This window comes from Anomaloglossus baeobatrachus, chromosome 3 (assembly GCF_048569485.1).
Source record: "Anomaloglossus baeobatrachus isolate aAnoBae1 chromosome 3, aAnoBae1.hap1, whole genome shotgun sequence".
NCBI lineage: Eukaryota > Metazoa > Chordata > Amphibia > Anura > Aromobatidae > Anomaloglossus > Anomaloglossus baeobatrachus.
In genome coordinates, this window is record NC_134355.1 from 88,557,365 (window position 1) to 88,572,830 (window position 15,466).

The window sequence follows — 15,466 nt, forward strand, 5'->3', positions numbered from 1 at the left end:
AAAAGAAGAATAATTCTGGCACACTGAGATGAATAAGAGCATGAAAAATTTTTTTCTTTGAATGCAGAATCAATTTTATTAGTGCAATAAAGATAAATTCATCCAACGTTTCGACGTCTTAGTCGTTATCAAGGATAGAATTATCTATCAAAGAAAACCATAGAAGATACATCATTACATGATTACAAAAATACATCATTACATGATATCACAAAAATTATGAAGAGAATTTTCACAATAAGCATCATATAGTGACTGATGCCGTCAACCAACCAATTATTTCAAGTAGCACGCGATTCCTGGTGGTGTACAATGACATAATTGCAACACATACATGACCTATTAGGTTGAAAGGTGCACGGTGTTAATCTTATTAGTACAGCAAGCATGAACCCACCTATACATACCTCCCAACCGTCCCGGATACAGCGGGACAGTCCCTCTTCTGAGCCTTTGATCCCGGATCCCGCCCGTGAGGCTGTTTATCCCGGCTCCACCCACTGTAGCCCCGCCTCACTGTTTCTCCCTTCTACTATTCATTACAGAGCCGAGCGTGCACCTACTCCTGTGACTGCTGCTGAGGTATGAATCACCCCCTGCAGCAGAGCGACCCCCCTGCAGCAGAGCGACCCCCCCCCTGCAGCAGAGCCCCCCCCCCTGCAGCAGAGCCGACCCCCCCCAGTCCCGGAGCCTGCGTTTGTCTGCAGCTGTTCTCTCTGATTCCCCGTGTGCGGCTTCTCACTGCTGCAGACACGCGGGGAGTCAGGAAGCTGAGGAGACCGTGCAATCAGCACTTATCTCCTGCAGATAGCAGTGACAATAACCTATGCAGAGTGGCATCTGCAGGCTTCTATTAGCTTACCGATCAGTGGTCTCCTGCCTGTGGAGCAGAGCTGCTGGGTCCTAGCTTCCCAACAGCTTCAGCTCTGCTTTATCCTGGCTCCCCTACCAGTTAAAGGGAACATGTCAGCAGAAATTTCACAATAAAAGTAATAGATTCCCCTCTGCAGCTCCTGGGCTGCTTCTAGAAAGGTTCCTGTTGTTATTGTGCCCCCTTTGAGACCTACAAAAATACTTTATGAAGTCTTACCTTTTTGTATGCAAATGTGTTTTTATGGTCACGGGGGCGGGCTGTCTGGCGTCCGTTATTCCCCCTCCTGCCGCTTTACGCAGTCCCCCATTGCTCATTTACATACACAAGGACGCCTTCCTCATGTAACTGTCCTCCCGAAGTTTTGCGCATGTGAACGCTTTTTCAGGTGATTGCGCAGGCACGAGATTATGGGCGGCGCTGTGATTGTCATCAGCAGCGTTAACCAAGTACCCGCCCATAATCTCGTGCCCGCACTTTTCCCTCTGACTCCACCGTTATGCGCAAGTGCTGGCCATATGAACCATGTTACCTATTACTGCTTGCACGAGATTATGGGCGGGTACTTGGATGACTTTGCTGATGACAATCACAGCGCCGCCCATAATCTCGCGCCCACGGTAATAGGTAACATGGTTCATATGGCCAGTGCTTGCGCATAACGGTGGAGGCAGAGTGAGAAGCGCGGGCACGAGATTATGGGCGGGTACTTGGATGACGCTGCTGATGACAATCACAGCGCCGCCCATAATCTCGCGCCCATGGTAATAGGTAACGTGGTTCATATGGCCAGTGCTTGCGCATAACGGTGGAGGCAGAGTGAGAAGCGCGGGCACGAGATTATGGGAAGGTACTTGGATGACGCTGCTGATGACAATCACAGCGCCGCCCATAATCTCGCGCCTGCGCAATCACCTCAAAAGCGTTCACACTTTGCACAGTGCTTACTCCCGCGAGAGTGGCACTGGGCATGCACAAAACTTCAGGAGGACAGTTACATGAGGAAGGCGTCCTCATGTATGGAAATGAGCAATGGGGGACGGCGTACAACGGCAGGAGGGGGAATAACGGACGCCAGGCAGCCCGCCCCCGTGACCATAAAAACAGATTTGCATACAAAAAGGTAAGACTTCATAAAGTATTATTTTAGGTCTCAAAGGGGGCACAATAGCAACAGGAACCTTTCCAGAATTCATCCCAGGAGCTGCAGAGGGGAATCTTTTATTTTTTTTGCTAAATTTCTGGTGACAGGTTCCCTTTAAAGGGAACCTATCAGGTGCAATCTGCACTCAGAGCCAGGAGCAGTTCTGGGTGTATATTGCTAATCCCTCCCTAACTGTCCCTGTATACACCAGCATAGATAAAGGCATCTATAGAAAAAGTATTTTTAAAGAGCTTATATCTTATGCTAATTAGCGCGGGGACTAGTCCCAAGGGCGTTACTTCACTTGGCTAGTCGGCTCATATAGCGTGTTAGTACTCACACAGGGGCGTAATAACATGCTAACATGCTATGCGAGCCGACTAGCCAAGTGAAGTAACGCCCTTGTGACTAGTCCCCGCGCTCATTAGCATAAGATATAAGATCTTTAAAAATATTTGTTCTTGATCTCTTTATCTATGCTAGTGTATACAGGGACGGTTAGGCAGGGATTAGCAATATACACCCAGAACTGCTCCTGGCTCTGAGTGCATATTGCACCTCACAGGTTCACTTTAAAGGGAACCTGTCACCAGATTTGGGGCCTATAAGCTGCGGCCACCACCAGCGGGATCTTATGTACACATTCTAACATGCTGCATACCTCCCAACCGTCCCGGATACAGCGGGACTTTCACGCTTTACGTTGTTTGTCCCGTTGCCACGGGCGGGACGGCCGGCTCCCGGGCTCCGCCCACCCACTCTCTCTCCGCCTCCCTGCTTTTCCCTCCTACCATCCTAGTAGACGTGGCATAGAGAGGAGCGCTGCCTGTGCTGCTGCTGGTACAGTAAACTAATCTCCCCAGCGCTGATTTCCCTCCCTCCCCCCTCACCCCCTGCCGCCTGTCTGTGCGGGCGCCCCCCTGCCGCCTGTCTGTGCGGGCGCCCCCCTGCCGCCTGTCTGTGCGGGCGCCCCCCTGCCGCCTGTCTGTGCGGGCGCCCCCCTGCCGCCTGTCTGTGCGGGCGCCCCCCCCGCCGCCTGTCTGTGCGGGCGCCCCCCCGCCGCCTGTCTGTGCGGGCGCCCCCCCGCCGCCTGTCTGTGCGGGCGCCCCCCCTGCCGCCTGTCTGTGCGGGCGCCCCCCTGCCGCCTGTCTGTGCGGGCGCCCCCCTGCCGCCTGTCTGTGCGGACGGCCCGCCGCCTCATTGTGCGGGCGGCCGGCCGCCTCTCTCTGCGGGCGGCTGGCCGCCTCTCTGTGCGGGCGGCCCGCCGCCTGTCTGTGAAGGCGGCCGGCCGCCTGTCTGTGAAGGCGACCGGCCGCCTCACTGTGGCTGCCTGCGTGTCCGTGCTGGAGGCCCGCCGGCTGCCTGCGTGTCCGTGCTGGAGGCCCGCTGGCTGCCTGCGTGTCCGTGCTGGAGGCCCGCCGGCTGCCTGCGTGTTTGTGCTGAATGGGTGTGGATGGGGAGTGGATATGGGCGTGACTGTGAAATGGGTGTGGTTAGGGGGCGTGGCCTAAAAATTTGCCGCCGCGCGCTACGCGCGCCGCAAACTTTGTCCCTCTTTTCCTTCTTTAAAAGTTGGGAGGTATGCCTATATCATAATGGGGAGACGTGAGTTCAGTAGGAACTGGATATCACCAAAAGGTATGGGTGATCATGAGGTTACGATCCTACGTCTAAAAGGAAAATACATGATATGTGATGCATCACAACAGTAGGAAACTAATACAACACACATATCTTCTCATATATGGCGTACTGAGAGTAAGTGAACAGGACTGTTTATAGGCCTCTTGTACTGGCCTAGGGTGGTGAGCAGAACCCAGATCAAGACAATCTGCGGTTGTAGCTGTTACTAGATGGGAATTAACCTGGATATGAGCCTCACTCAAGTATACAGTATAGTGGACACTCTAGTGTCAGGGAGTAACACATAGGGGCATGTTACATATACGAGATAGATAGATATACTACCTGGAATAATGCGTAGTGTTTGGTAGTAGGTGAGAGGAAAATAAGAACCCCTCACTGAATGGTTCACTGTAACCTCCACTTAATGCATGTACTGAAACAACATGTATAAAACAGAGAAGTTACATACAAGGACGAGTAACAGCAATATGGAATACATTTGTATAGGTCTCTACCTCATGTATTGGTACACGGTAACCTGAAAACCAGAACTGGAGGTAATCCGTGACAGTGGATATGTCTAGAAGAAGGCCAACATGAATATAAATATCATATAGGTGTGCGTCAGACAGCGTGACCGGGAAAACAACATCCATGCAAGTATATTATATGGAAGCAAGTATATTAGATAGACATACTTACCTGTAACACAATGTGAGTATAGATGGCAGCACAAAAAGACTCTCTCACTGACTGGTTCTCAGTTACCTCAAAGACATACATATGCTGTAAATGACACATATGAAAAAAGAGTTCATACATAGGCAGAGTAACACCAGTATAAGGTACATATCCTCAGGATTGCACTGGCTAATAGTATAAACTACCTTTAACAGGCAATCAGGGGGAAACCATAAGGAGCTGTAACCGTAGGCAAAAGGCTATCTGTCCCTGTGGGACTAAAAAAGACCATGTGAGGCCAATCAATCAAGAATAATGTATACTACAAAAAAGAGACCAGTGACATAGTACTAGGGGAGCACATACCTGGTAAGATATATTGGGCACAAAGAACAAACTGGCCAGCAGTAAAGTGAATGGTTCTGAGGGAAAAAAGAACATGGGTGGCACTATCAGTAGTAGCCCATATGGCGTGAGGTGGAAGGAGAGCAGATGAGACATACCTGGCGGTGGTGGCATAGGGTATAGGCCCCTGGGAAAGTGCGACCGGCTGTGTTGCTGGAGCCTATTTATCAGGAGGGGAGGTGAGCGTCCACAACCCCACTTCCGGGTTGTGGAACGCAGTGTGCTGTCCGTGGAACGCACGCCGCGCATGCGCAGTGCCGTCGTCGGCACCGCGCATGCGCAGGGGGCGACCAACAGAACAGTGAGGAGGACGGAGGACAGGGGGCGTGTAAGCTGGCTCAAAGGATGTGGGATGGAGGTGAACTGACTGGTGGAATGCGCGCCGCCCGTGCGACGTGCCTGGCTATTTGCACAACGCACGAGCCGGGCACAGAGCACAAGCCAGGGTGTATGTGTGTGGGGGATATATGAGAGTACGTAATATAGCTACATCTATAGTGCCGGTGTCATTCTTACACAGGTGAAGATGGTGATTATACAGTGGAGACCAGATGCCGGTGCCGATGAGTGTGGGATCAAATAGGGGGTGCCTATAAACAAAGAGAGAAAAAGATTAGAGACAAGGTTTATATAAATGAAAAATCATGTCATGACTAAACCCTCATACTGGTGTTTTACAGTCCTTGCATTGAAATCTCGCAAAAAGCTAAACAAAGAGATCACTATGAGTCACCATGTAATATATCTCCAACCCCATAGACAATGTTGGTGTCACTAGATTGCAGACAGGGTTGCATCTCACCATCATGTATAAAAGGGACAAAGTGGCAATAGGCATGGTATCATAAACACATGTCGTGCTCCCTATTTAGACCCTTGGGTTCTAGAGTGTTCAAGGTAAAGATCCAAAAAGACTCCCTCTCCTTAAGGGTGCGAATGCGGTTACCGCCCCTTCTAGGGGAAGGGACGTGTTCAAGTACCTGGTACTTGAGTTGGGCAATGGTATGACCCTGTGTAATAAAATGATATGGAATAGGCAGAAAGACCTGTTTGCATCGTATGGTGGATTTGTGTTTGCTAATGCGGTCCCGGATATGTTGGGTGGTCTCTCCAACATACCCGAGACCGCAAGGGCATTTGATCAAATAAACCACAAAGGAAGATTCACACGTGAAAAAACCACGTATAGGAAAGATGCGGCCCGACAGAGGGTGAGTAAAGGTGTCCCCTTTGGTAAGGTTGTTACACTGCACGCAGTGATGACAAGGAAAATTTCCTTTTCTGGGAGTACCAAGAAAGGTCTGTTTCGATATGGACTTATCAGAACCAATGTCGGCCCTGACAAAGTTATCCCGGAGGTTGCGGGGTCTCTTATTGCAGAATAAAGGAAGTGAGTCGAACTCCCTAACCTCAGGGTAGGATTTACCGAGGAGTGGCCAGTGTTTACATATGACGCCCCTAATTAGGGGAGAAAAGGGATGATATGTATTCACGCATGTGATACGAGGGGCCATTCTGTCATTGGTGGGTCTGTGGGAAGATTTTTTATCCGCAATTTCACTGGGGTATCCCCTTTGGAGGAACTTGTCACTCATCTCCATAGCTCTAATACCTCGTTGTACAGGGTCAGACACTATCCGTTCGACTCGTCTATGCTGAGAAATGGGGAGTCCTTGTTTAGTGTGACGGGGATGGCAACTGGTGTAATGTAACAGACTATTGCGATCGGTTGGTTTAACAAACAAGTCAGTACTGAGGGAACCCCCTGACAGAATGACCATGGTATCCAGGAAATTAATTTTGTGATTGTCATGATGGATGGTGAAGGAGAGACCAAGCTTGAAGGAATTCATGTCAGTAAAGAATTGCAATAGAGAAGAAAGGTCACCGCGCCAAATCATGAAAATGTCGTCTATATACCTTTTCCAACTCACAGAGTGTTCTAACCACAGAACATGTCGGTAAATGCAAGATTCCTCAAAGTATTCCATAAATATATTAGCATAAGGGGGTGCTAAATTCGAGCCCATAGCGGTACCCCGTTTCTGTAGATAGAATTGATCTTGGAAGAGAAAGAAGTTATTCTCCAAGACCAATCGGAGGAGATCCAAGCAAAATTTATTCTGTGAGGGAGAATAGGTGCTGTGTTTGCTGAGAAACCACTCAACTGCCTGTATGCCATCATAATGTTGGATACTGGTGTAGAGGCTATTCACATCAAAAGAGACTAAGAGGCAATCGGGTGGTAATGGTCCAATGGATTGCAGATGTGATAAAAAGTCAGACGTGTCCCTCAGATACGACTTAATTCTGGGTATGAGGGGGGTAAGAATCTTTTCAACGGTAATAGCAAGTGGAGACAAGACGGATTCTGTGGAAGCCACAATCGGGCGGCCAGGAGGGTGATTCATGTTTTTATGGATCTTTGGTAATGTATAAAACACAGGTACTACAGGATGGAGTTTAATCAGAAATTCAGCCAAACCTTGGTCAATGGTATTATTGGTGAGATAAGAGTCAACGATGCCCTTGATGAGTCCCTGTATGCGAGAAGTGGGATCTCGCTGAATGGGTAAATAAGTGTCAATATCCCCAAGTTGGCCCAGAATCTCATCAATATAGTACCTCTTGTCAAGTATCACAATGGCCCCTCCCTTATCAGCCGGTTTGATAACAATGGTCGGATTATTTTTAAGACTCTGTATGGCGCGACTTTCCTCAATGGTAAGATTGTGTTTAATCTTGTAGTGCCCATCATTAATTGATTTCAGTGTATGATCAATATCCCTAGAGACTAGAGCAACATAGGTTTCTATGGGTTTCTAGGACAGCACACTGCGGAAGTGGGGTTGTGGACGCTCACCTCCCCTCCTGATAAATAGGCTCCAGCAACACAGCCGGTCGCACTTTCCCAGGGGCCTATACCCTATGCCACCACCGCCAGGTATGTCTCATCTGCTCTCCTTCCACCTCACGCCATATGGGCTACTACTGATAGTGCCACCCATGTTCTTTTTTCCCTCAGAACCATTCACTTTACTGCTGGCCAGTTTGTTCTTTGTGCCCAATATATCTTACCAGGTATGTGCTCCCCTAGTACTATGTCACTGGTCTCTTTTTTGTAGTATACATTATTCTTGATTGATTGGCCTCACATGGTCTTTTTTAGTCCCACAGGGACAGATAGCCTTTTGCCTACGGTTACAGCTCCTTATGGTTTCCCCCTGATTGCCTGTTAAAGGTAGTTTATACTATTAGCCAGTGCAATCCTGAGGATATGTACCTTATACTGGTGTTACTCTGCCTATGTATGAACTCTTTTTTCATATGTGTCATTTACAGCATATGTATGTCTTTGAGGTAACTGAGAACCAGTCAGTGAGAGAGTCTTTTTGTGCTGCCATCTATACTCACATTGTGTTACAGGTAAGTATGTCTATCTAATATACTTGCTTCCATATAATATACTTGCATGGATGTTGTTTTCCCGGTCACGCTGTCTGACGCACACCTATATGATATTTATATTCGTGTTGGCCTTCTTCTAGACATATCCACTGTCACGGATTACCTCCAGTTCTGGTTTTCAGGTTACCGTGTACCAATACATGAGGTAGAGACCTATACAAATGTATTCCATATTGCTGTTACTCGTCCTTGTATGTAACTTCTCTGTTTTATACATGTTGTTTCAGTACATGCATTAAGTGGAGGTTACAGTGAACCATTCAGTGAGGGGTTCTTATTTTCCTCTCACCTACTACCAAACACTACGCATTATTCCAGGTAGTATATCTATCTATCTCGTATATGTAATATGCCCCTATGTGTTACTCCCTGACACTAGAGTGTCCACTATACTGTATACTTGAGTGAGGCTCATATCCAGGTTAATTCCCATCTAGTAACAGCTACAACCGCAGATTGTCTTGATCTGGGTTCTGCTCACCACCCTAGGCCAGTACAAGAGGCCTATAAACAGTCCTGTTCACTTACTCTCAGTACGCCATATATGAGAAGATATGTGTGTTGTATTAGTTTCCTACTGTTGTGATGCATCACATATCATGTATTTTCCTTTTAGACGTAGGATCGTAACCTCATGATCACCCATACCTTTTGGTGATATCCAGTTCCTACTGAACTCACGTCTCCCCATTATGATATAGGTGGGTTCATGCTTGCTGTACTAATAAGATTAACACCGTGCACCTTTCAACCTAATAGGTCATGTATGTGTTGCAATTATGTCATTGTACACCACCAGGAATCGCGTGCTACTTGAAATAATTGGTTGGTTGACGGCATCAGTCACTATATGATGCTTATTGTGAAAATTCTCTTCATAGTTTTTGTGATATCATGTAATGATGTATTTTTGTAATCATGTAATGATGTATCTTCTATGGTTTTCTTTGATAGATAATTCTATCCTTGATAACGACTAAGGGTACTTTCACACTTGCGTTATTTTCCTTCCGTTACAATCCGCCCTTTTGGGAAACAGCGGAATCCGTTAACGGATTCCGCTGTTTCCCATAGACTTGTATGGTTGACGGATTGTACCAAAAGGAGCTGCGTTGCTTCCGCTGGGCGACGCTCCGTTGCTTCCGCCCAGCGGGAGGAACGCAGCATGTAACGTTATTTTGAGCAGCGGAATCCTCTGGATTTCACTGCGCATGCTCTTTTTTTTTTTTTTTTTTTTTTTTTTTTTTTAAATCAAACTTTATTTTGGCTCGCGGTGGCCGAACGTTCAGCTGAGCGCCCGGCCGTCGGCAAGCGACAGCGCTCAGCTGAATGACCGGCCACCAGCATGCCCGGCCGCCGGCAAGTCACAGCGCTCAGCTGAGCGCCCGCCCGCCGGCATGCCCGGGCGCCGGCAAGTGACAGCGATCAGCTGATCACCCGGCGGCCGGCTGCAGGGAGCGATCAGCTGATCACCCGGCGGCCGGGAGCGATCAGCTGATCACCCGGCAGCCGGCTGCAGGGAGCGATCAGCTGATCACCCGGCGGCCGGCTGCAGGGAGCGATCAGCTGATCACCCGGCGGCCGGGAGCGATCAGCTGATCACCCGGCAGCCGGCTGCAGGGAGCGATCAGCTGATCACCCGGCAGCCGGGAGCGATCAGCTGATCACCCGGCGGGCGGGAGCGATCAGCTGATCACCCGGCGGCCGGCTACTGGGAGCAATCAGCTGATCACCCAGCGGCCGGCTGCAGGGAACGATCAGCTGATCGTTCACTATAGTCTGCCGCTGGTAAAACTGGGAAAAAAAAAAAAAAAAAAATCAAAACGAATTGCGTTGTTTTGCAGCATCCGTTGCATCCGTTGTGTCACTATATGCAACACATCCGTTGCATCCGTTACACAACGCAATGCAACGGATACCGTTCAACGCAAGTGTGAAAGTAGCCTAAGACGTCGAAACGTTGGATGAATTTATCTTTATTGCACTAATAAAATTGATTCTGCATTCAAAGAAAAAAAATTTTCATGCTCTTATTCATCTCAGTGTGCCAGAATTATTCTTCTTTTGGTCCTCACTAACAGACATAGCCGCGGCAAGGGCACACTGACACTGCTGTATATACATCACAGGAGGGGCAGGGGGTATAGACATTACTGGGGGGCATAGATGTTACTGGAGTAGCAAACAGCTCTGGGGGATATACACATTACTGGGGTGGGTTGCACATACGGCTCTGGGGGGCTGCACACATGGCTATGGGGGGCCGCACGCACAGCTCTGATCCATACATACACACTCACACAGCTCTGCTACACACACCCCTTGATAGCACTGTTGCACACATCTCTGCTGCATATGTACAGACACAAACACACACACAGCTCTGCTGCATATATATACATCACTGCTGACCGAAGACTATATATACACACAGCTTTGCTGCACACATCTCTGCTACGCTGCCCAAACAGCACAGTCATATAGCTCTGCTGCCCAGAGTAAATACACACTCTGCTGCCCAAAGAGTATATATACACACAGCTCTACTGCACACATACACACACAGCTCTGCTGCAGACACATACTTGGCTCTGCTTCACCCGGACACACACTCGGCTCTGCTTAACCCGGGCATCCACTCAGCTCTGCTTCACCCGGACACCCACTCGGCTCTGCTTCACCCAGACACACACTTACTGTTGTAGTTATCTTTTAATGCAAGGGGTTTTAGATTATGATGGGACATGATCTGAGACATGTGCAAACGCGGCTCTGGGGGCCCCACACACTTGGCTCTGGGGCCCCCCACACACTCGGCTCTGGGGGCCCCACACACTTGGCTCTGGGGGCCCCACACACTCGGCTCTGGGGGCCCCACACACACTCGGCTCTGGGGGCCCCACACACACTCGGCTCTGGGGGCCCCACACACACTCGGCTCTGGGGGCCCCACACACACTCGGCTCTGGGGGCCCCACACACACTCGGCTCTGGGGGCCCCACACACACTCGGCTCTGGGGGCCCCACACACTCGGCTCTGGGGGCCCCACACACTCGGCTCTGGGGGCCCCACACACTCGGCTCTGGGGGCCCCACACACGGCTCTGAGGGGCCCGAACACACAGCTTTGGGGGACAGCACATAGTTGGGGGCCAGGACATACATCTCTGGGGGGGAGGGGGAGCCAGGATAAACATCTCCTGGGGGGGAAAAAGCCCATGCAGCTCACTGGGGCCCATAAATCGGGGGCGGGGAGAGTTGTAGAACATACCACTCAAATCACTGTGGAGAGGGGGCCGACACAGTGCTGGAGGGCAGCGTTGTGCTGGGGGTCGCTGGCTGGCACTGTTCCTTGTCTTCATCTGTGGGACAGTGACTGGAGCAGGACGCTGCGCGATAGCTCCGCCCACAGATGAAGTTCAGACAAGGAGTTTACAGGGAACACTGTGGACAGCGTGCCTTAAAGGGACAGCACCCGCAGTTTCCAGCAGAGGACTGTCCACAGGGCCCCGGCATTTGACCGGGTATGCCGGGTGGTGACGCCGGCCCTGGGTGTGAGTCACACAGATACAGTGCCTGTATGACGGACTGGTCAGCACTACATAAAATTTCACCCAATAACGAGCAATTTGCTTCTTCCAGCCTATTTACACTTCATTATTATCAGGAAATGAGTGCCCTTCCCAATAATCGTGCCAAGCAAACCTCTATAACAATGCCTAAACACATGAGGGTCATGTTTATTCCAAACTTGTTGCCCAGGATTAAAAAAAATGTATTTCTTTATTCCAAAAAAAGTGCTGCCCCTGCTCACGGGCTGTCTAATATTGCATTTCTGCACCATTCACTTGAATGGGAACGAGCTACGATGCTAGACACAAACAATAAACATTTCTGGTGCTTTTTCTATAAAAATCAAACACTTTTTCCCCGACCTGGACAATTGAACAACCATTACACCAAAAATGCAAATAGAACTCTTCATGTTAACTAAACATGAATGGAAGAAAACAACTTTGAAACGCTATCATACATGCTGAGGATCTAATGATTAGTTGCCTAGTCTGGTGGGAAGTATTTTTGCTGCCTAACGATGGCCCTCATGAGAGTTGCGCTATGTTTACATTCACAGATCATGGCGCCAATAATTATGTCTTTTATTTTTTACAACACAATAAACAGTTTATTATTGATCTGTGCTTGCATTTATTTTTGATATTGCTTGTAAACTATTTTACATTTTATTTAAAAAGTAAGCTCTAATTAGAGATTGTGCTGGTTCATATCCATGGGCTTTCATCATTAGCCAGAAAGATAAAGCGCAACTAATAGTCAATGATGGTTAAATAGTAATATTTGGATGACCAGATTTTTGTCAGTTTTCTGTTATGGGTTACCTCTGTGGTCTGATGGGCTGATTTTGACTCTATAGAAGTTTATTGGTGCTCATGTACTGGCCCATTTAATGAGCCAAAAGAAACTGTAATAACCATTGTTATTACAATCTTTGTGTCCACATACAGCTTCATGTTTTCAAAACACACTACCAGGGTATGTACAGATGGAACAGGGGCTCCTATGCTGACCCTAAGACTGGGGCCCCTGCACTGTCCCTTAGCTGGAAGGTAGGCTCAATGGTAGCCAGGTTAGAGCCCCCAGCGTGGCCCTGTCTCCTGCTTGAGCCCTGATACTCTCCCCTCCACCCTGGGAGTGGGCCGGAAACTAAGTAACCAAAATTCCACAAATAGGCACAAAGAAGGGTAAACAAAACCTCATGCACAATGCACTCAAACACAAAGTAGGGACAGTATGAGAACTGGGGAGTAACGTAAAGGGGGTAAGAAATAAATGCACAACTGGAGAACTCACAAACCACGCAGAACCGCAACTGTAGATCACCATAGAACAGGAAAACCACAGGAACCGAGGAAGCAAAAGCTATTTCTGGCACTCAGCCTCAGAATCCAGAACTTTATAAAGGGTGCAAGCAGTTGAGGATGGTAATCAGCAGCCTGAGCTCCCAGCAGGAATTAACTCCTGCTGAACTGGAGAGCATTACAGCCAGACCCAGCTGACGCCAATGACAGGCTGTGCAACTAAGGAATCCCAGGCTGCCTGTCGGACTCTGCAGTGTGAACAGAGTCCGATGCTGCCATGACACCCAGTGAGTACAACATTGAACATCACATGACACATTATACAGCTATATTGGATGATGTGTTGTTGATGATGATGGTCAACGATTTGGTCAGCGGATGCACAAGCGGTTTCCTCATTGAAAGGATGATCATCGGAATGTTTACACTGATAAGCTTTCTTACAAATCTTTATACCTCCATTATCAGCTTATCTAATTCTGCCTTTAGGGGTACTTCTCACATAGCGAGATCGCTAGCGAGATCGCTGCTGAGTCACGGTTTTTGTGATGCACCAGTGACCTCATTAGCGATCTCGCTGTGTCTGACACTGAGCAGCGATCTGGCCCCTGCTGTGAGATCGCTGCTCGTTACACACAGTGCTGGTTCATTTTTTGGATGTTGCTCTCCCGCTGTGAAGCACACATCGCTGTGTTTGACAGCGAGAGAGCAATGATCTGAATGTACAGGAGCAGGGAGCCGGCGTCTGGCAGCCTGCGGTAAGCTGTAACCAAGGTAAATATTGAGTAACCAAGTGAAGGCCTTTGTTTGGTCACCCAGTATTTACCTTGGTTACTAGCGTCCGCCGCTCTCAGGCTGCCAGTGCCGGCTCCCTGCTCCCTGCACAAGTAGCCGGAGTACACATCAGGTAAATAAGCAAAGCGGTTTGCTTATTAACCCGATGTGTACTCTGGCTAGGAGTGCAGGAAGCCAGCGCTAAGCGGTGTGTGCTGGTAACCAAGGTAAATATCGGGTAACCAAGCGCTTGGTTACCCGATATTTACCTTAGTTACCAAGTGCAGCATCGCTTCCACGCGTCGCTGCTGGCTTGGGGCTGGTCACTGGTCGCTGGTGAGTTCTGCCTGATTGACAGCTCACCAGCGACCATGTAGAGACACACCAGGGATCCTGACCAGGTCAGATCGCTGGTGGGATCGCTGGAGCGTTGCTAAAGTGTGACGGTACCCTTAGTCATGAGGATGATTAACGTTAAGGTGTTCCCATGTAGTAGACAACAGTTGGCCAAACCCAACAATTTTGGCATGACCGAATGATTATCTAAAGAATATTGAGATGTCTCAACTACCTCGGATAGCAGATATTACTGGAAAGAAAATAATTTTGTATGCCCATTATTATGTTTCTGTGGGAGCTAAACCACTGCCAGAGAATTCTGGCAATGACTTCTTCCTCTCTCCTCATAGAAAAGATACACACTCTGAGCAAAGCTGAGCATGCATGTATGTATAGAAGGGGAGGAATAAATTACAGCCTAAAGAGTGTTCCAGAGTGAAGTTTATGGGAAATTTTAGTGTTCAACTTTGTTTAAATGGTCCTGAAAATCACTTTATAATATTATGCTCCATTCGGGGAAAAAAAACCTTCAAAGTGACGGCCATTAGTATCTCTCTTATATCTAATTTGCAGTCCACTACACTGGCGGACACAGACAGAAGAGGGCCCTTGTGCAAGAACAATATATGTGTCCTTTTCAGATTAAGAAATCATTATAGTGGCAATTCCAACTCTTTTGGAGGTACAAATGGGCCCCTAACCTCTTGGACCCCTGTGCGGCTGCACCAATGACATGTCCAACCTAGTCCACTACCAATTGTACAGTGTAGTTGAAACGCCCACGCCGGGGCTTGCAGGGCTCGCACGGTCACCGGGCCGGTGGTATTCGGGGTCCGGCTGTGAGTGGCCCGACCCGGCTTCTGTGACCCCCGGCGGGTTTCAATAAAAGGAAAGTCCGACCGTCAGTCCGGTGTTACAAGGGGGATGGAAGGAGGGTAACGGGGTCCCTGGGGGGGGCTTGCCATCGCTCTTCCCCAGGAAACGGTACGGGACGAGGACGGGGGGGTGCTTGCAGCGCCACCCGTGGTTTGTGGCCAGGTGTTAAGCCGCCGCTGCGCGGTCTCTCTCCGGGGCAGGTGTTACGGGCAGCCGGATGGAATCGCTCCCCACGGGTGGAGCGGGGGAGCCCCGGGAGGTTAATGAGACCCAGGCCAACAGTCCTCAGGGACACCGGGGGCACAGGTTGGCGGCATTACTCACAGCAGTCACGGTGTGCGGTTCCAGTTGTTCTTTATTTAAAGTCCGTTTCACATCGCACCCGGGTGCTGGTCCTCGCCGCC